We start from the raw sequence: 20,908 nt of genomic DNA, 5'->3' as shown, positions 1-20,908 counted from the left end.
CCCGGTTCTCCTGCATCGCAGTCAGATTCTTTACCGTCTGAGCCACAAGGGAACCCCTAGACAGGACTCGGAGAGGTGTAAATCTACCATGTAGACAGAACTTGGTCAGGTTTAAACTAGCTGAAAAATGCACAGGCCACACACATGCAGGGTCTGTCATTGCTGGACAGAGGAATCACCCTCAGGTGGGAACTAGGATGTACATCTCTTAAAGAAATCATCACTGGGCTCCACACTTCAGCCACATCAAGAATTGAAAGAACTTTTGTCATTAAACATTTCAACAAGCAAAACAAAACTGTTACCAATTTCTGTGGCCCTGTGATGGTCCAGATCCTGGGGAGAGCCAAGATATTCTAGAGTGCAGCCCAGTGTCTTATAAAGACAGACAGGAAGTTGCCTGATTCCAGCATCCCAGGCAGGAGGCAGCCACACTGACAGCCTTCTGGAAAAGTTTATTATTTATCAGAGTAAAAATATACTCTTGAAAAAACAAGCATACTAGTTATTTTTTGCAAACCTAATATACTCTTAAAAGCTTGGCTCCCTGATCTTTGCGGTTCACATTGGTTCCTTTGTGTTCAGATTTTCTGGGTCGAAGCAAGCTATCATTTCACATTTGTTTCTTCTAATTCTGTTATTTGTTATTATGTGAATGAAAGATCACACTTGAAAAAAAGACAAGAAAATTCCTGCAAAAAATGAATGACTCAAAGAGCCTACAAGCTGCATGTATTTTGTCTTCTAACAGATTCCTTTCTCTCCCTAAAGAAACCAGAAAAAACTGGCCCCTCATTTTTTTGCTTCTCTGTTCAAACTGAGCTAAAATGAAATTGATAATCATAACAACAAGTAAGAGTTTCTGAATTTTGAGATGTCATACCAAAGTAACAGGAGCTAGAGAAAATGGAACATTCCTATGCTGCTGGTAGGCAAACCACATCCTTAAAATAAAACTTTGTTTCTAATTGTATTTATCACACTACATGGTAACATGGACTATGAACCAAGAGTCTAAAAATAGCAGACAATGTGTGAAGACAAATTTGATACCCCATATGTGAGTCAAAGCTACTTGTTTTTCCAGCAGTCATATATGGATGTGAGAGTTGGACTAAAAAGAAGGTTGAGCAGGAAAGAACTGATGCTTTTGAAATGTGGTGCTAAAAAAGACTCTTGAGAGTCCTTTAGACTGCAAAGAGATCAAACCAGTCAATATTAAAGGAAATCAACCCTGTAAATTTATTGGAAGCTCTGATGCTGAAAATAAAGCTCCAATATTTTGGCCACCTGATGCAAGAGCCAACTCAATGGAAAAGACTCTGATGCTGCAAAAGACTGAGGGCAAGAGGAGAAGGGGACGACAGAGGATTAGATGGTTGGATGCCATCACTGGCTCAATGGACATGAGTTTGAGCAAACTGGGAGATGGTGAAGGAAAGGAAAGCCTGGTGTGCTGCAGTCTATGAGTTCACAAAGAGTCAGACATGACTGAATGGCTGAAGAAACATTTTTCATAGCTTGTCTTTCAAGGAGCAAGTGTATTTCAATTTTATGGCTGCAGTCATCATCTGCAGTGATTTTGGAGCCCAAGAAAATATAGTCTGTCACTGTTTCCATTTTTTCCCCATTTATTTGCCATGAAGTTATGGGACCAGATGCCATGATTTTAGTTTTTTGAATGTTGAGTTTTAAGCCAAGTTTTTCACTCTCCTTATTTACCCTCATCAGGAAGCTCTTTAGTTCCTCTTCACTTTCTGCCATTAGAGTGGTATCATCTGCATATCTGAGGTTGTTGATATTTCTCCTGGCAATCTTGATTCCAGCTTGTGATTCATTCAGCCTGGCCTTTAGCATGATGTACTCTGCACATAAATTAAATAAAGCAGAGTGACAATATACAGCCTTGACGTACTCATTTCCCAATTTGGAAGCAGTCCATTGTTCCATGTTCAGTTCTAACTGTTGCTTTTGACCTGCATACAGGCTTCTCAGGAGGCGTAAGTAAGGTCGTCTGGTATTCTCATTTATTTAAGAATTTTTCACAATTTGTTTTGATCCACACAGTCAAAGGCTTTAGTGCTGTCAATGAAGCAGAAGTAGATGTTCTTCTGGAATTCCCTTGTTTTCTCTATGATCCAACGAATGTTGGCAATCTCTAGTTCCTCTGCCTTTTCTAAATCCAGCTTGTACATCTGGAAGTTCTTGGTTCACATACTGTTGAAGCCTAGCTTGAAGGATTTTGAGCATTACACTGCTAGTGTGTGAGATGAGTGCAATTGTGCAGGTGTTTGAACTTTCTTTGGCAATGCCTTTCTTTGGAATTGGAATGAAAATAGACATGTTCCACTCCTGCGGCCACTGCTGAGATTTCCAAATTTACTGGTATATTGAGTGCAGCATTTTAGCAGCATTATCTTTTAGAATTCGAAATGGCTTAGCTGGAATTCCATCACCTCCACTAGTTTTGTTCATAATAATCCTTCCTAAGGTCTGATTTCACACTCCAGGATGTCTGGCACTAGGTGAGTGACAATACCATCATAGTTATCCACGTCGTTAAGACCTTTTTTATACAGTTCTGTGTATCCTTGCCACCTCTTCTTAATATCTTCTGCTTCTGTTAGGTCCTTGACATTTCTCTCCTTTATTGCGCCTGTCTTTGCATGAAATGTTCCCTTGGCATCTTCAATTTTCTGAAAGAGATCTTTAGTCTTTCCCATTCTTTTGTTTTCCTCTATTTCTTTGCATTGTTCACTAATGAAGACCTTCTTATCTCTCCTTGCTATTCTCTGGAACTCTGCATTCAGTTAAGTGTATCTTACCCTTTCTCCTTTGCCTTTTGCTTCTCTTCTTTTCTCAGCTATTTGTAAGGCCTCCTCAGACAACCATGTTGATTTGTTGCATTTCTTTTTCCTTGGGAATGGTTTTGATCACAGCCTCTTGTACAATGTTACGAACCTCCATGCATAGTTCTTCAGGCACTCTATCGGCTCTAATCCCTTGCATCTATTTGTCATTTCCACTGTATAACCATAAGGGATTTGATTTAGGTCATACCGGAATTGTCTAGTGGTTTTCCCTACTTTCTCCAATTTAAGTCTGAATTTGGCAATAAGGAGCTCATGGTCTTGCTTTTGTTGACTATATAGAGCTTCTCCATCTTCAGCTGCAAAGAATATAATTAATCTGATTCAATATTGACCATCTGGTGATGTCCATGTGTAGAGTTGTCTCTTGTGTTGTTGGAAGAGGATGTTTGCTACAATCAGTGTGTTCTCTTAACAAAACTTTGTTAACCTTTGCCCTGCCTCATTTTGTACTTCAAGATCAACCTTACCTGTTACTCCAGGTATTTCTTTACTTCTGACTCTTTCATTCCAATCCCCTATGATGAAAAGGACCTCTTTTTTCTGCTGTTAGTTCTAGAAACTCTTGTAGGTCTTCACAGAACCGTTCAACTTAGCTTCTTTGGCATTAGTGGTTGGGATATAGACTTGGATTACTGTGATGTTGAATGGTTTGCCTTGAAAATGAAATAAGATCATTCTGTAATTTTCCACAGAATATCAAACTTTTGACCCTTTAAAAAGAATCTCATGAAAAGATGTCAACATTGTTAAATATTAGAAATGCAAATCGAAACCACAGCAAGTAATCACCTCACGCCAGTTAGAATGGCCATTCTCAGAAACTCTACAAACAATAACCGCTGGTGAAGGTGTGGAGAAAAGGGAATATCCTCCCCTAATCCTGGGAATATAAATTGGTAACAGACACTGCGAAGGATGGTCTCATGGTTACTGAGGCAAAGAAAATGAGGTTAGAATACTCCTAACACCATACACAAAACAAACTCCAAAGAATATAAAGATCAAATGTGAGGATGGATACCGTGAAAGCTTAAGGAAAACATAGGCAGGATACACATAGACATAAATCACAGCGAGGTCTTTATGGACACACCTCTTAGATGAATGAAAAATAAACTAAAAGTAAGAAAATGGGACCTAATTAACCATAAAACATTTGTACAGCAAAGGAAACCCTAAATGAAAGACAATCACAACCCAGAATGGGAAGAAACATTTGCAAACGAAGATACCCACAAGGAATTCATCTCTGAAACATACAGACAGCTCATACAACTCAATATCAAAAACACAAACAACCCAAGACACAAATGGGCCAGACATAGAAATGGGTATTTCTTAGAGGAAGACGTATAGACTGTGATTAGGCACATAAGAACATGCTCAGAACCACTAATTCTTACACAAACACAAAGCAAAGTCCAACCTCACACAGGTCAGAATGGCCATCTCAAAGTGTATCCAAAAATAAATGCTAGAGACAGTGTGGAGAGAAGTGAATTCTCCTGCACCGTGGTTGGAAATGTGTAATGGAAATCCACTAGGGAGAACAGTATGGAGATTCTTAAAAAACAAAACAGCGAAGTACCTTCAGACCTAGCAATCCTATGCCTGGGCAAAGACACGGAGCAACCTAGGTGCAGAAGGACAGATGAACAGATAAGGCAGATGGGGTACATAGACACGAAGCAACGTCACTCAGCCATAAAGAAGCAGAGTATAATGCTATGTCCAGCCTTAGAGAAGAAAGTAGAGATGACCATACTAACTGAAGTGAGGGACGCAGGGAGACATATTAGCATATATTACTTCTAGCTAAAATCTAAAAATGGATACACATGAATTTCTTTACCAAACATAATCAGTCTCACAGACTTAGAAAAGAAACTATGGTCCCCAGAAAATAAAGGTGTGGATCAGGGAGAAAAGAGCTGTTTTAGTCTAACATAGGGAGGCTAATATAAAAAGAAGCCACCAGGAACCACTGTGTAACACAGGAATCCTATTCAACACTCTGTAATATTCTGCACCAGACAAGAACACGGAAAAGAACATATGTACATCTCTGTATAAGTGAATCTAGTTGCTGTAGACCCAAAATAGAAGGAAAAAAAAAACCCCACAACCTTGTCATTCAGCTATATATTCCATTTCAAATTAGGGAATAAAAACACAAAAAAGAAAAGCAATAAAGAATGCTGACTCTTGCTCTCACACCATGTGACCTGGCCTGGTGTCACATTCCTGGAGCCTGAGCAGGCTTCGGTTTCAAAACTGGAGGTCTCGGGGCAGACAGAGCTGGGAGCATGTGGCAGGAAACGTGCTTCCTACAATGGGCCTGGAGGGCCTCTTGCTATCTGCATGAGCACCCAATCTCCAGATCCAGGCGGGCCCACCTGCAGAGAAACCAGACCTACTTTACCCCCAAAATGGTGGAGCCTCTGGGCTGGAAAAGCTTTGCACGGTCCCCTGGGCACCATGTGTCCCCTATTTCCCAACTCTAGCCTCTGTCCTTAGGGCTGCCCCACTGACAGATGATAGCACCCTCTGCAGAGTGGTGTTCCAAAAATTGGTGTGTCCTGGGGATAAAGGGTAAGGGGGAGGAGAAAGGAGACCCAAGCCTTGGGTATTTCTTCTGGCACATTCCCCTTAGTTGATGATTCAGGAGCAGAGTTTTCCATAAGACTCATTGCCTGAGGACCAGAGTTGTGCAGGAAGTAATGCTGTTTCCTTAGGACCGCTTTCCAGAACAACTTTAAAACAGGTGCTGTCGGGCTCTGAATATTCACAAGGCCCGGAGGTCTGTTAATGACACCTGTCCTTCAGTTATGTCTTGGGGTAAATCATCGTAAAGGAATTCAAACAGGGCCAACTTTCAAGAAGAGAATTTCAAGAGGCAAACTGTACTCGTGCTGCACAAGATCAAAAAGCACCAGGAAAGGGTCTCTGCTCACTAACTACTAAGCCCAGGCAAATCAAAACTACCGTGAGAAGTCCCCTCACACGGGTCAGAATGGCCACCATCTAACACATCTACAGAGAATCCGACTGGCAGAGCATGGAGGCAAAAGGGAACACTCCTGCACTCTTGGTGTGGATGTAAACGGGTATAGAAACTATAAAAACCCGCAAGGAGGTTCCTTATAAACTAAACCTCCAGAAACCGTAAGGTCCGACAATCCCAAGTCCGGGCTTAGACCCAGAGAAGGTCAGAATTCACAATGACCCGCGCACCCTTGTTTTCAGGGCAGCACGGTTGACAACGGCCAAGAACTAGAATTGCTGCTGGCCAAAATCTTGGCTTTCTCTGCCGGGTGAAGCCAAATGAAAAATATGGAGACAGAGTTTGGAGGAAATAGAAAGTGGTTTTAATTCTCAGTTGGCAAAGAGGGGAACACAGTAGGCTCAAGCTTCAAGCACTGTGCCCTCCATGAGGAGTTTAGGGGCTCATATAAGAGGAGGGCTCGCAGTCAGGAGTCAGTGATGAGGAACAAAGGGGACAGGATCTGAATTTCTTCCTCTTGCATTGTTTCAGCGACAGTCATAAACTGGTGTCAGTAACTCACTGATTGAGTCTGGCAGTTTGGTGGTCTTCTTTCTGATGTGTAACTACAAGGGGAAGGGTGTTATAAGAGTAAACACTAGATAGGGGATGTATTTGGCGTAGAGTCAGATGCTGTACAGACAAATGGGTCGAGGGAACAAAGCAAGATGATTGGTCTGAGGGAAGGCAAAGACCGTGAGAACTATGCCCTTATAAAGGATTTAAACTTCCAAAGGCATGCCTTTCTCTGAGCTCACCCGTGCACCCTTCTGTTGATAGTTTTCTTCTCAATAAATTTTTTACTTTACTTTTTACCTTCTGGCATAGAGCTGCTTAGGACGCAGATTAAAATCAGCTGAGGGCAGAGGTCAAGAGCAAGGTCAGGGGTCCCTCCAGTGTGGACACGCAGAAGTCCCAGCTTGCTTTGCTCCCTGCATGACACGAGGTGTGGAGGCAAGGAGTAAGACTGCATTCTGAGGGCTGGCTGCCAAAGAAGACGGCCAATTAGTGTCTCCAAATAACCATTTTGTCAGGGTCTGGATGCCAGGTTCTTTCATGAATTAAAGATGGAGGAGATGAGGAAACAAACTAAATAGGCCGTTAATCATATCTTATAGAACAACAGCAAGCCTCAGGCAGGGGATGTGCTCATTTCTCCTGAACAAAGGCACTTTATTTTAACAGTCAAGCAGAGGGGCAAGATTCTCTGAGGCGGGCCATTATGTGTGACTATAGTAACAAAATTAACATAGAGCAAGTCAAAGAAACAGTTCCAACATGGAGTCAGAACTGGCTTATTCCTGAACATCCTAAAATGCAGGGTTTATTGAGGCCCTCCCATTGCCCTTCTCCTCCCCCAGTGCCTAGCACCACTCACACACTTCTCTGGGTTTGCCTGTACTGTATGTTTCTTGTAAAGGGAATCATATAGTTTGTGGTTATTCTGGGCTGAATGTTGGTGTCCCTCCAAAATTCACATGGTGAAACCTAACCTCCAAGGTGATGGTGGGAGGAAGGGGTGGCCTTGAGGAGGTGATGCGGTCATAAGAGTAGAGACCCCAGGAATGTGAATAATGCTCTTATAAAAGAGACTCCCAAGGAGCCCCCTCAGCCCTTCCTCCGTGTGAAGACGCAGTGAAGACCCCAGCCCCCACCAAGAACAGAACTTCACCAGAACCTGACCATCCAGACACTCTCATCTCAGACGTCTGGCCTCCAGAGCTGTAGGAAACTCATTTCTGTTGCTGAAGCCCCAGCCCTCTATTTTGCCATGGCTGCCCAATCAGACTAAGACATGCGTCCTTCTGTGTCTGCTTCTCTCTCTAAGCTTGTGTGTTCAAAGAGCATCCACGCTGTAGCCTGTGTCAGAGCTTCACTCCTTTTCATGGCTGTGTCATATTCCACTGTGAGCACGGACCACACATTCTGCTTATCCATTTTCCATCCCATCTCAGCCTCAGCCTCCCCTCTCTCACTCTCATCTCGTCTTTCCCCTCCACCTCATATTTTGTAGAAGAAACAGAGACCATGGAGGTGACTTGCAATAGAGGGTAAAGTTCCAAAGGAACTTCCTCCAAAGATTACACATAGAATTACCATGTGATCCAGCAATTCCGTTTCTGGACAGACTCCCAAAGGAATTGCAAGCAGGGAATCGACCGGATATCTGTACAGCACATTCAGAGCAGCAGGATTCACAGGAGTCAAAGGTGGAAGCAGGCAACTTCCCTGGTGGTCTAGTAGCTAAGAGTACATACTGCCAATGCAGGGAGCCAGGGTTTGACCCCTGGTCAGAAACATGACGGAAACAAAGATGGAAGATCCTGCGTTCCTTGACTAACACCTGGAACAGCCAGATAGGTGGTGGTGGTTTTACTTGCTCAGTCGTGCCCGACTCACTGGGATCCCATGGAATGTAGCCCACCAGACTTCTCTGTCCATGGGATTCTCCAGGCAAGAATACTGGAGTGGGTTGGCATTTCCTTCTCCAGCACATCTTCCTGATCCAGGGATCAAATCCTGTTTCCTGCATTGCAGGCAGATTCTTTACCACTGAGCCACCAGGGAAGCCCCTGGTGCAACCAAATAAATAAATATTTAAAAAGTAGAATGGTGGTAGCCAGGGGCAGAGGGGGAATAAGGAGCTGTTTAATGGGTGGTGATGGTTTTAGTCACTCAGTCCTGTCCAATTCTTTTTGACCCCATGGACTGTAGCCTCCTGGACTCCTCTGTCCATGGGATTCTCCAGGCAAGAATCCTGGAGTGAGTTGCCATTTCCTTCTCCAGGGGATCTTCCTGATCCAGGGATGGAACCTGGGTCTCCTACATTGCAGGCGGATTCTCTTCTACTGAGCCACCAAGAGAGCCCTGTTTAATGGGTACAGAGCTCCGATTTGGGAAGATGAAATAGTGCTGGAGTTGACCTGGAAGGTGGTGATGGCTGCACAACAGTGTGAATATGCTAATGCCCCTGAACTATGCACTTAAAAATGGTTAAAATGGTAAATTTTGTTTTATTTATTTTACCATAATTTAAACAAAGGAAACACATAGACAATACAGAACGGTATCCAAGATCACCTATTGCATCTGATTACTATGGCCACTTTCTCTCTTTCAACTTAGAAGATAGTTTTAGAAAATACAGCACTTATTTGTTGAAGACACCTGGTTGGTTGTCCTATGGAATTTCCCACTTTCTGATTTTTGTGCTGTTGCTTCCTTGTGCTGTTGTTCGTTTGGTTTCTCATCTCTCTTTATTTCCTGTAAACTGGAATTAATATCTAATGGTTGATGGATCCATGTAAAACATTTTTTGGCTAGCATAAATAATTACCATTGAGCTTGTGTACTTTGTTGTATCACCACTAAAGACACACAATCTCATTGAAGATTAGCAAACCATTGGCAAAACTCTAATTCCTCAGTATGGTGGTGACAGCTTGATCTCTCCATTGTACAGTTAGAGTGACCCCTTGCATCTAGGATAGTGACCCCCAACCTTTTTGGCACCAGGGACTGGTTTTGTGGAAGATAATTTTTCCATGGTCAGGGGTCAGGAGGATGGTTTTGGGATGATTCAAGTGCATTAACGTTTACTATGCACTGTATTTCTATCCTCATCACATCAGCTCAGCTCAGATCATCTGGCATAAGATCCCGGAGGTTGGGGACCCTGATCTAGGAAGTGACCTGTGTAGTGTTGCTTTGACCCTGCGTGATCCTTATCGACTAGTTACCAAAGGGTTTAACCTCAATGGATAATCCTGGGATTTGCCAATTTATGCTTTTTCTAATCCTACATTCCCCCCAACCCTATAAAGTAGAGCACTCCCTCATCAGCTGGGTCTGTTTGATTACTGGAAACTACAGTTCCTACTGAAAAAGCAGAATAAATGTCTAAATTTTTTTCATTTTAGTGGAGAGAGGTTTGGAATAATGGTCCCTTCCCACATAGAGGTGTTCCCATACTATAGGATAAATGGCTGGTGACTCAGAAGTTAAAGCGTCTGCCTACATTGCAGGAGACCTGGGTTCGATCCCCGGGTCGGGAAGATCCCCTGGAGAAGGAAATGGCAACCCACTCTAGTATTCTTGCCAGAATCCCATGGACGGAGAAGCCTGGTGGCCTCCAGTCTATGGGGTCGCAAAGAGTCGGACACAACTGAGTGACTTCACTTTCACTTCACTTTTATTAATAGATCTATGTGTGAGCAACCATCATAATTAATTCAATTAATTCTGAGATTGCATTGGCTTTATTTTTTATTTTTATTTTTTTAGTGTTTGGTACTTCTGTTTGTTTTCCCCTAAACACTGGATTATAGCAATGCTTTTTTTTAAAATTAATTTTTATTGGAGTATAGTTGCTATACAATGTTGTGTTAGTTTCTGCTGTACAGCAGAGTGAATCAGCTATACGTATATACGAGGTGGTTTTAGTCACTAAGTCCTGTCCAACTCTTTGCGACCCCTTGGACTGTAGCTGTCAGTCTCCTCTGTCCATGGTATTTCCCAGGCAAGAATACTGGAATGGGTTGCCATTTCCTCTTCCAGGAGATCTTCCCACCCAGGAACCCACATTTCCTGCACCGGCAGGCAGGTTCCTTACAACTGAGCCACCAAGCAAGCCCCCATATGCATACATGTATCCTCTCTTTTTTAGAGTTCTCCTCTCTCCCATTTAGGTAACCACAGAGCATTGAATAGAGCTGTCTGTGCTGTGCAGTAGTTGTGTATTTTATATATAGTAGTGTATACATGTCAATCACAATCTCCCAGTTTATCATTTTTAATAATCTTCTTGTATGTTAACAATGAGGCAGGGATTCATGAAACCACCCTCCTGCCACAGAAAAATGCCAGAAACCACAAAGCCACTCAGGGCCTACAGAGGCCAGCCCGCTCTACAGCTGTGTTTTGTAGTCTGGTCTTTTCTAGAAAGTAGAAAAGATCGGTTCTCCTGGCAGTAGTTCAGAATTGCCTGCATCAGCCGGCTTCACTGCTGACCACTAGAGGACTGCTTACATACTTTATTAAACAATAAAATTTTATGTGTACAGAATCAGAAATGAAACACAATTCTGAGAGTAGTAAAAACTTTACCAAAAAAATTATGAGAAAAAAAGTTAAATGGAAAATATAAGTCTTGGAACAAGTTAAACTGATGTTATTACTTAAAGAAGACATAGAGAAAGGACCACTTTTAACTCCTTGGCTAGCTCAGTCAGAGTGTTGACCTCTTAATCCCAGGGTTGAGGCTTTGAGTCCCACTTTGGGTGGTTGTTCTCCCAAACTTTTCAAATTCACTATCAATTCTCATCCTTCATAATAATTGATCTCAATCCAGAGGATCTTATTTTCAAACAACTCAATGTATAACCGACTTCAGTCCAGAGTTTTTTATTTTCACACAATTCAGTGCATTAAAAACTACTACAACTGAACAAGTTAAAAGAGGGAACAATGAAGCTAGTAAACAATTTCATATGATAAATACACAGTTAAAGATTATCTGTGCAGGAAAATATTTGTTACGGAGTGGTCTATTCCAAGGAGAGCAGAATGCCAAAGACTAGGAGACAGAAGACATGAAAGATTAATGAAATTGAAAGGGTTCATAAATATTTCTGAAGTGATTTTTGTCAAAATGTTTGAAATGCATAATTTTAACTTTATGCTCTCTATACTGAAAATTAGCTCAGAGATCAACTCTAATTCACAGGGTTTATACTATGCATATGTATTTCACATCCTTGAATTCCTCTAAGTAAATCAATTTACTTTATGCCTTTGGGAAGGGATAGTGACTATTATAGGCTGTTTAAATCACTGTGAGATTATTTCATTGTTTCAGTGGTTAATCAGGGAGCTATTAAGAACAGACACAGGGCTTTCTTAATTCTTTTTTTCCCCTAAGTTTTTAACCCAAACTGAACATATTTCTAGCAGCAATACTAGAGTCTCAAAGCATATCTCATTCAATATCCTGTGATGAACCATAATGGAAAAGAACATAAGAAAGAATATATATATATATGTATAACTGGATTGCTGTAGAGCAGAAATCAATACATTATAAATCAACTAGGCAAATAGATGGGGAAACAGTGGAAACAGTGAGAAACTTTATTTGGGGGGGCTCCAAAATCACTGCAGATGGTGACTGCAGCCATGAAATTAAAAGACGCTTACTCCTTGGAAGGAAACTTTTGACCAACCTAGACAGCATATCAAAAAGCGAGACATTACTTTGCCAACAAAGGTCCGTCTAGTCCAGGCTATGGTTTTTCCAGTAGTCATGTATGGATGTGAGAGTTGGACTATAAAGAAAGCTGAGCGCTGAAGAATTGATGCTTTTGAACTGTGGTGTTGGAGAAGACTCTTGAGAGTCCCTTGGACTGCAAGGAGATCCAACCAGTCCATCCTAAAGGAGATCAGTCCTGGGTGTTCATTGGAAGAACTGATGTTAAAGCTGAAACTCCAATACTTTGGCCACCTGATGTGAAGAGCTGACTCATTTGAAAAGACCCTGATGCTGGGAAAGATTGAGGACAGAAGGAGAAGGGGATGACAGAGGATGAGATGGTTGGATGGCATCACCGACTCAATGGACATAAGTTTGGGTAGGCTCTGGGAGCTGGTGTTGGATAAGTCGCTTCAGTCGTGTTCGACTCCGTGCGACCCCACAGACGGCAGCCCACCAGGCTCCCCTGATGGTGGGATTCTCCAGGCAAGAACACTGGAGTGGGTTGCCATTTCCTTCTCCAATGCATGAAAGTGAAAAGTGAAAGTGAAGTCGCTCAGTCATGTCCGACTCTTAGCCGCCCCATGGACTGCAGCCGACCAGGCTCCTCTGTCCATGGGATTTTCCAGGCAAGAGTCCTGAAGTGGGGTGCCATTGCCTTCTCCAGCCTGGTGTGCTGTGATTCATGGGGTCGCAAAGACACAACTGAGCAACTTAACTGAACTGAGACTTCAATTTAAAAAAACCAAAAACATATCTCAAAGCATGCTTCCCAGGTGTCTCAGTGGTAGAGAATCTGTCTGCCAATGCAAGAGACCCAAAAGACTTGGGTATTACTCCTGGTTTTATGTTCAGAACTATAAATCCTTTTCTTATCTGAAATATTTTCTGTCATTCCCAGTAATTATCAAACATTCTCCACAATTATCATGTTATCATCAGCAGTTCAAGATACAAATTTAGACTTTGAAAGAAACACATGGAAAAATTTGCAATTGAAAATGAAGATCCCTAAATACTTCTATTATTACCAAAGAATCCTTCATCTCTAGGTGATGGGAAGTAAGTACAATTTTTCAAAAGGCAAACTCTGTCAGAGAAAAAGCAAACTGGTAAACTGATGAGAAGTCAATGAATATAATATATTACTTTTAAATATACTGCTATTTTAAATTGAAGATCAGTGATATGGGTTGAGTTTATGTTCTCCTGATATTCATTCATTGAAGTCCTAACCCCTAATATTTCAGAATGTGACCTCATTTGGCAATAGAGTTGTTGCAGATGTAATAAGATGAAGGCAAATCAGAGTAGAATGTACACTTAATCCAATATGACTAGTGTCTTTATAAAAGAGGGGAATGACGCAGGCATGCCCTTAGAAATGCACGTTTGGACACACAAGAGAGCACCATATGAAATGAAGGCAGAGATCAGGGTGATGAGTTTACAAACCAAGATGTGATAAAGATTGCTAGCAAAAACACACAAAAGCTGGAACTTCCCTGGTGGCCCAGTAGCTAAGACTTTGAGTTCCCAATGCAGGGGGCCCGGGGTTCCATTCCTGGCTGGGGAACTAAATGCCAAATGCTGCAACTAAGGATTCTTCATGCCACAACTAAGATCCAGCACAACAAAAATAATTAAATAAAAAAAATTTTTTTTAATAAAAAAGCTGAGGGAAAATGCTGGAACAGCTTCTCCCTCAGGGCCTCCTGAAAGAAGCAACCCTACTAACACCTGGCTCTTGAACTTCTATCCTCCAGAACTGTGAGACAATACATGTGTTGTTTAAGCCATCCAGCATGTGGTATTCTGTTGTGGTAGCCCCAGGAAGCAAATGCAGTCAGTGTTCTGCTGGGAAGGTGATTTTTATTTTAAATTCTTTTAGGATACCTTACATTAAGTAGTTGTCATCAACTTCAGCTTCCCAGGCGGCTCAGTGATAAAGAATTCGCCTGCCAAGCAGGAGACTCTGGTTCCATCCCTGGGTCAGGAAGATCCCCTGGAAGAGGAAATGGCAACCCATTCCAGTATTCTTGCCTGAGAAATTGCATGGATAGAGGAGCCTGGAGGGCTATAGGGGTTGAAAAGAGTTGAACAGGACTCAGCATGTACAGGCAAGATCTAATAACTTTAGTAATTTCAAAACAATGGTGACTGTAAATAATATCTCTGAGACATATGCAAGAACTAAAGTGATAATGAAAAAACCTTATTTTTATTGGGATAAAACCACAGGTGCTGCTGATTTTATCATGGTTTGTTACCTTTATTTATAATGAAAGGAAATGCTAAATTTCACCTTGAATTTGATGACAATAAAATGTAATTTTTTTCCCATCCAAGTTCATGGACATTTTGATGGTATCCATGGACTCCTACATGAAGAACTTTCTGTCTAGATTAAAAGGTTTAAGAAATTTAACAGCCAAATTCAATACATTGTCATTTAATAGATCCTGTTTTGAAAAAAAAACAACAAGCAAAGAAACATAAAAATTTTTAGGAACAAGTGATAAAATGTGAAACAGGAATTACCTAATTTTAGGGAATTATGGTTAATTGGGTTGGGTGTGATAATGGTATTGTGGTATGCAGGAGAATACCTTTCTATTTCAGAAGTACACACTGCAGAAATCAGGCATAATAGGTCCTGATGTCTTTATACACACACACACACACACACACACCAAACACACATAAAAAAAGCAAATATGGGAAATATGCACAGTTGTTGACTTAAAATGATATGTAATATCTTGTTCTATTTTTCTGTATGTTTGACATTTTCATAATAAAATCTAAAATAAGGTGATTCTTTAAGGTGTTTTTATGGTATAAGGTAGGTGTGGTTTTCCTCTATTTCTTTTGCATTGATCGCTCAGGAAGGCTTTCTTATCTCTCCTTGCTATTCTTTGGAACTCTGCATTCAGATGCTTATATCTTTCCTTTTCTCCTTTGCTTTTTGCTTGTTTTTTTTTCACAGCTATTTGTAAGGCCTTCCCAGACAGCCATTTTGCTTTTTTGCATTTCTTTTTCTTGGGGATGGTCTTGATTCCTGTCTCCTGTACAATGTCAGGAACCTCCGTCCATAGTTCATCAGGTGATTTGTCTATCAGATCTAGGCCCTTAAATCTATTTCTCACTTCCACTGTACAGTCATAAGCAATTTGACTTAGGTCATACCTGAATGGTCTAGTGGTTTTCCCTTCTTTCTTCAATTTAAGTCTGAATTTGGCAATAAGGAGTTCATGATCTGAGCCACAGTCAGCTCCTAGTCTTGTTTTTGTTGACTGTATAGAGCTTCTCCATCTTTGGCTGCAAAGAATATAATCAATCTGATTTTGGTGTTGACCATCTGTGATGTCCATGTGTAGAGTCTTCTCTTGTGTTGTTGGCAGAGGGTGTTTACTATGACCAGTGCCTTCTCTTGGCAGCACTCTATTAGCCTTTGCCCTGCTTCATTCTGTACTCCAAGGCCAAATTTGCCTGTTACTCCAGGTGTTTCTTGACTTCCTACTTTTGCATTCCAGTTCCTTATAATGAAAAGGACATCTTTTTTGGGTGTTAGTTCTAGAAGGTCTTGTAGGTCTTCATAGAACTGTTCAAATTCAGGTTCTTCAGCATTACTGGTTGGGGCATAGACTTGGATTACTATGATATTGAATAGTTTGCCTTGGAAACAAACAGAGATCATTCTGTCATTTTTGAGATTGCATCCAAGTACTGCATTTCGGACTCTTGTTGACTACAATGGCTACTCCATTTCTTCTAAGGGATTCCTGCCCACAGTAGTAGATATAATGGTCATCTGAGTTAAATTCACCCATTCCAGTCCATTTTAGTTCACTGATTCCTAGAATGTCGAAGTTCAGTCTTGCCATCTCCTGTTTGACCACTTCCAATTTGCCTTGATTCATGGACCTGACATTCCAGGTTCTTGTGTAAGGCAATATTGCTCTTTACAACACTGAACCTTGCTTCTATCACCAGTCCCATCCACAGCTGGCTTTGGCTCCATCCCTTCATTCTTTCTGGAGTTATTCCTCCACTGATCTTCAGTAGCATATTGGGCACCTATCGACCTGGGGAGTTCATCTTTAGTGTCCTATCTTTTCGCCTTTTCATACGGTTCATGGGGTTCTCAAGGCAATAATACTGAAGTGGTTTGCCATTCCTTTCTCCAGTGGACAACATTATGTCACATACCAAGGGAACATTTCATGCAAAGATGGGCTCAATAAAGGACAGAAATTGTATGGACCTAGCAGAAGCAGAAGAGATCAAGAAGAAGTGGCAAGAATACACAGAAGAACTGTATAAAAAATATCTTCATGACCCGGATAATCACAATGGTGTGATCACTCACACTGCCCTAGAGCCAGACATCCTGGAATGTGAAGTCAAGTGGGCCTTAGGAAGCATCACTACAAACAAAGCTAGTGGAGGTGATGGAATTCCAGTGGAGCTATTTGAAATCCTGAAAGATAATGCTGTGAAAGTGCTGCACTCAATATGCCAGCAAATTTGGAAAATTTAGCAGTGGCCACAGGACTGGAAAAGGTCAGTTTTCATTCCAATCCCAAAGAAAGGCAATGCCAAAGAATGCTCAAACTACCACACAATTGCACTCATCTCACATGCTAGTAAAGTAATGCTCAAAATTCTCCAAATCAGGCTTCAGCAATATGTGAACCATGAACTTCCAGATGTTCAAGCTGGTTTTAGAAAAGGCAGAGGAACCAGAGATCAAATTGCCAACATCCGCTAGATCATGGAAAAAGCAAGAGAGTTCCAGAAAAACATCTACTTCTGCTTTATTGACTATGCCAAAGCCTTTGACTGCGTGGATCACAATAAACTGTGGAAAATTCTGAGAGAGATGGGAATACCAGACCACCTGACCTGCCTCTTGAGAAACCTATATGCAGGTCAGGAAGCAACAGTTAGAACTGGACATGGAACAACAGACTGGTTCCAAATAGGAAAAGGAGTATGTCAAGGCTGTATATTGTCACCCTGCTTATTTAACTTCTGTGCAGAGTACATCATGAGAAACGCTGGACTGGAGGAAGCACAAACTGGAATCAAGATTGCTGGGACAATATCAATAACCTCAGATATGCAGATGACACCACCCTTATGGTAGAAAGTGAAGACGAACTAAAGAGCCTCTTGATGAAAGTGAAAGAGGAAATAAAAACAGAAAGTGAAAGAGGAGAGTAAAACAGTTGGCTTAAATCTCAACATTTAGAAAACTAAGATCATGGCATCCGGTTCTATCACTTCATGGCAAATAGACAAGGAAACAGTGGAAACAGTGGCTGGCTTTATTTTGGGGGGCTCCAAAATCACTGCAGATGGTGATTGCAGCCATGAAATTAAAAGATGTTTACTCCTTGGAAGGAAAGTTATGACCAACCTAGACAGCATATTAAAAAGCAGAGACATTACTTTGTCAACAAAGGTCCATCTAGTCAAGGCTATGGTTTTTCCAGTGGTCATGTATGGATGTGAGAGTTGGACCATAAAGAAAGCTGAGCTCCGAAGAATTGATGCTGTTGAACTGGTGTTGGAGAAGACTCATAAGAGTACCTTGGACTGCAAGGAGATCCAACCAGTCCATCCTAAAGGAGATCAGTCCTGGGTATACATTGGAAGGACTGATGTTGAAGCTGAAACTCCAATACTTTGGCTACCTGATGTGAAGAGCTGACTCATTTGAAAAGACCCTGATGCTGGGAAAGATTGAATCAGAAGGACAAGGGGATGACAGAGGATGAGATGGTTGGATGGCATCACCGACTCAATGGACATGGGTTTGGGTGAACTCTGGGAGTTGGTGATCGACAGGGAGGGCTGGCGTACTGCGGTTCATGCGGTTGCAAAGAGTCGGACACGACTGAGCGACTGATGTGAACTGATAGGTGTCGTATTAAAGTGCATTTCTAGTGAGTGTACAACTTGAAAAACTTTACATGTGTAAACACCCATGGAACCACACCAGATTAAGGTCATAGAACATTTCTAGCACCCTGAAGTTCCCTAATGCTCCTTTCTAGTCAGTTCCCCCTTCCAACCCTGCTAACCACTATCCAGACTTCTGACACCATCGTTGAAGTATATTGTCTTTGATGTCTGGCTCCCTGTGCACATGACTTCCTCTTATATTAAAACAAGTTTTGAGAGACAGATAATACTATGTTTGGCAAGGATGTGGGGAATCAGGTCTTCTCTTAAATTGTTGTTTGAAATGTAAGTTGATGAAGACTTTGACCAGTTTAAATTATTTTTTATTATTTATTCATTAAATTTAAGTTTAGGACCCTACATCTAGGGTCCTGAAAGTATAAAAATTATGGTCACAAAGATTTAGGTTGAAAGGCATACATTTCTAACAGTGAAAAAACTAAAAGCAACAAGAACCAAGGTTGGATAAATATGGTCTACTTATACTACATCACAATTAAAAATGTGAGATGGACACATGTAATTTCAGTAACCTCCTAGCCATATTATGAAGTTAAAAAAGAAGACAGTGCTCGCTTCGGTAGCACATATACTAAAATTGGAACGATACAGAGAAGATTAGCATGGCCCCTGCGCAAAGATGACACGCAAATTCGTGAAGCGTTCCAAAAAAAAGAAGACAGAGAACTATATATACAGTCCATTTATGGTAAAGAGAAAAAAACAGAGAGAAAAATGTCCCTGCAAAATGATGGGGAGGAAAATGAGGAAGAATAAAAGGTTCCTCAAATTTTGCCCTGTATTTTATGTCTCTGAATTGTTGCACTGTGGGAGACTCTAGTAAATATTATTTGTATAATTAAAACATAAACATAAAGGCAAAAAAAATTAACTTTAAAAAATATGGAGAAAGAAGGCAATGAGGGTGCTAGGATACTAAAGAACTTTTAATAAGTTGGTGATAATAAATAACTTTTTATGATAGTTGGAAAAAAAAAAGAACTTTTAATAGCCGTACCTTTGTTGGAGGTAGGAACAGATGAGGGACTGAGGTGGGAAAGCGTCTTTTTTCTATCTTCACTTTATTTTTTTTAAAGCTTCAAGCATAGTACCTGATTTTTAAGCCAACGAGGTATATTTTGCAGATAAGTAAAGAACATAGGGCTTCCCTAGTGGCTCAGATGGTAAAGAATCTACCTGTAATACAGGAAACTTCAGTGCAATCCCTGCAAGAGGTAGATCCCTTGGAGCACGGAAGGGCACCCCACTCCAGTATTCCTACCTGGAGAATTCCATAAACAGAAGAGCCTGGAGCCTAGAGCAATAGCTGACCAGTCCAAAGCCTTATTTTGTTTTTCTGCTTTTTGTTTGTTTGTTTTTGGTTACCTAGGGTGGCTTGCAGGATCTTATTTCCTTGACTAGAGATGCAGCCTGGGTCCCTTGCACTGGAAGCACAGACCCAGGACAAGTCTCACTGTCCTCATTTTTATATGAAACGTGTTTTGAATTTTTGAATAATTAAAAAATATTTTGTATTCAAAACGTTAAAACAAGACGTGTACTTCAGAGTTTTGGTGTGATGGTGGCGTCACCAGGAGGCCCCTGGCCCTTTCTTCGATATTTTCAGGAGTAGTGCAGAGCAGATGGTATACAGACAAATGGAGTGAGGGTTCTTTGTGGGTTTCTGCGGTTAGAGAAGGGGCTGTGTTAAGGAAAGGTTGAAGGAGAAACTGGAGTCAGATAAATGGACACGGGTCTGGAACTCACGGGGTGCACGTCTGTTCACGGGGGGTAGGGCAGAATTTAGAAAGGCATGGGGACAAGTATAAAGCCTGGAGGGACGGTTGGGGACTGTTTGTGCAAGGACTTCAAACGCCAAGGTAAGGACTTTGGGATGTATCCTCCTTAACTGTGTGTTGAGCACCAGTTCACTATTCAGCCTGTCTGTGCAGTTCTCACAGGAAACCCATGGGAAAGTGGTCTTATTCTCCCCATTTTGCAGCTAAGAACACGACAGACTTTTTGAACAGGTGAACCACGGGAGAAAATTCCTTTAAATCCTGTGTATATTCAATAGTTAGTGCTCAGTCTCTGTCTTCGGGACCCCATGGTCTGGAGCCCACCAGGCTCCTCTGTCCGTGGCATTCTCCAGGCAAGAATACTGGGTGGGTTGCTATTTCCTTCTCCAGGGAATCTTCCCGACTCAGGGATCGAACCTGCGCCTTCCGCGTCTCCTGCATTGCAGGCGGACTCGTGTATATTGAGTAACAGCAACTAACTGTGCCCTAACAACAACTAGGTGACAAAAAATTGCACAAGTAGGGCAGGTGCAGAACCCCGACGTCTGTACGGTGTAGGTGTAGCGTTATTCACGGTCGCCTCTTTAAGCGGCAAGCCGAGCTCCAGCATCTCTAAAAGCCAGAGGTCGACCCCTCAGCCTGCCTAGTGTCGACCGCTTCGTCCCATTTTCGCAGGTCTCGGGTGGGGAAGGGGAGGCCCAGGACCCAGCTTGCTGAACAAGGAAACATCCAGACGCAGACTCCATGAACTACCCTGTTTCTGGCCAAGATTGCTGGCCCTGAAGCTTCCCTGTGCAGAAACTGCTGAACATGCTACTGAAAAGGAGCTTCAGAGGCCGCCATTTCTCTCTGGCCATTCCCAAGCCCATATCGTTGCGGCCCTATATTGCCCATGGACCTCCGCAACTGAGCCTTTCCCCTTCTTTTGTGTGGGTTAGGCAAAGCCTTGCTGTCCCTCACTCAGACAACAACT

The 20,908-nt window shown here is 41.8% G+C and overlaps 1 non-coding gene across 1 annotated transcript; it reads left to right on the top strand.

Moving 5' to 3' along the window:
- The first annotated feature begins 18,704 nt into the window (after positions 1-18,704).
- On the top strand, positions 18,705-18,811 carry LOC120875776. Its single transcript, XR_005724075.1, has one exon. It is a non-coding gene; the product is annotated as a U6 spliceosomal RNA (small nuclear RNA).
- Positions 18,812-20,908: the final 2,097 nt, after the last annotated feature.

This window comes from Oryx dammah, unplaced genomic scaffold (genome assembly GCF_014754425.2).
Source record: "Oryx dammah isolate SB20612 unplaced genomic scaffold, SCBI_Odam_1.1 HiC_scaffold_16, whole genome shotgun sequence".
Taxonomy (NCBI): domain Eukaryota; kingdom Metazoa; phylum Chordata; class Mammalia; order Artiodactyla; family Bovidae; genus Oryx; species Oryx dammah.
The sequence above is the reverse complement of the archived record's forward strand: the minus strand, read 5'-3'. Positions and strand labels throughout refer to the sequence as shown.